General features: G+C 43.9%; 1 pseudogene; it reads right to left on the reverse strand.

Moving 5' to 3' along the window:
• Nucleotides 1–239: 239 nt before the first annotated feature.
• LOC129502003 (keratin, type I cytoskeletal 18-like) lies at nt 240–1102 on the reverse strand (annotated as a pseudogene).
• Between the last annotated feature and the right edge of the window lie 570 nt (nt 1103–1672).

Raw genomic sequence — 1672 nt, forward strand, 5'->3', positions numbered from 1 at the left:
TAAGGGTCTTGCATGGGGCTAGTGGGCTAGCCTTGGGCTGACATTTCCATTCTTCCCTAACTTATATCTTGGTGCTTATGTTATGAGAAAAATACGCCAAGTCAGTCAGTTTATTCATGAAATAGAATTTAATAAAAAAATTCATGGCATTTTAGATTTGTCAATGTCTATTTTTTTTTTTTTACCTCTGAACCATTTATTGGCCTCCTGCTCCTCAAAGGGTATCCTGTTTTGCTGCCTCAATGGTTCAGAATTTTGGTGTCGTTGGTCTCAGACACCACCTTGCTGTGTACGATCTTGCGGGTGATGATCTTCTGGATGGTCTGTAAGGAGTCGCTGTTGTCCAGGGCATCAGTAAGACTGAAGTCCTCCCTGTCTTCCAACAGGCGACAGTAGGGGGCAATCTCAGCCTCCAGCTTGACCTTGACATTCAGCAGGGTCTCATACTCCTGGGCCTGGCACCTGCCCCTCTGCCTGGGTCTGGGACAGCTCTGATTCCAGGTGCAGCAGGATCCCGTTGAACTGCTCCATTTCCATCGCGTAGCAGGTGTCGACCTCCCTCAGGCTGTTCTCCAAGCTGGCCATCAGGTTTCTCATTGAGTCCGGGTTGATCTCCAAGGACTGGGCCGTCTGTCCATCTCAGCTCCATGAGCGTCATCTCAGCTTCTCCTATCTCAGCGGTCTGTGTGTTGACCACTGTGGTGCTCTCCTTGATCTGCTGGGACCAGTAATTGTCCAGCTCCTCCCAGTTCTTCTAAGCCAGCTTGTCATACTGGGCCTGGATATTTGCCATGATCTTGCTGAGGTCCTGAGATTTGGGGGCATCCAAGTCCACTGTCAACCCAGAGTTGGCAGTTTGGTTTTGTAGACCCTTTACTTCCTCCTCATGGTTCTTCTTCATGAAGAGCAGCTCCTCCTTGAGAGCCTCGATCTCTGTCTCTAACTTCAGCTGAGTGACATTGGTGTCATCAATGACCTTGTGGAGCTCATGAATGTCACTCTCCACAGACTGGCGCATGGCCAGCTCCGTCTCATACTTGACTCGGAAGTCATCAGCAGCAAGCCGGGCATTGTCAATCTGCAGAACGACACGGGCATTGTGTCAATGTCTATTTTGAAATCTTATGTTATTTCTGTTGTTTCCTAGACTTCTTAAAAATTACCCCCACCCCACAAATATACTTCCACTTGATCAAATTAATGACATAGGACACATATTGTCATTCTTTGCTTCTGAAACTCAAATAAATGTCTCCTCTACAGGGAGTGTTAATCTGCCAAGGGTGAAAACAAAACCAAAAACAAAACCAACAACCAGAAAGTCAAAATAACTGGACTCTGTGTCTACCATACTGTATTAGTTTTCTTTATTCTGCCTGAATTTTGTTATTCTTTTTATTGGTAAGATATACAAAACATTATTTTTACATTAAAAGAAGCTGAGTTGTATTCTACATAGACTGAAAAATTCGGATGGCTTCAGACATGTTCTGCTTCTTGTGAATCACTACTATTTACCTGTCTAGACTTTCAGGGTATAAACTTGTTTTAAATGTATGTCTGTGCGGAAGTTTTTAAAGCTAATGAATAGCATTATTTTGGGATTAGTTCTGCCACTAACTAGTTGTATAAACCTAACATCTTTCCACTTTCTCTAAATCTACTTCTTCGT

The sequence above is a fragment of the Nyctereutes procyonoides genome, unplaced genomic scaffold (assembly GCF_905146905.1).
Source record: "Nyctereutes procyonoides isolate TBG_1078 unplaced genomic scaffold, NYPRO_anot_genome, whole genome shotgun sequence".
Taxonomy (NCBI): Eukaryota; Metazoa; Chordata; class Mammalia; order Carnivora; family Canidae; genus Nyctereutes; species Nyctereutes procyonoides.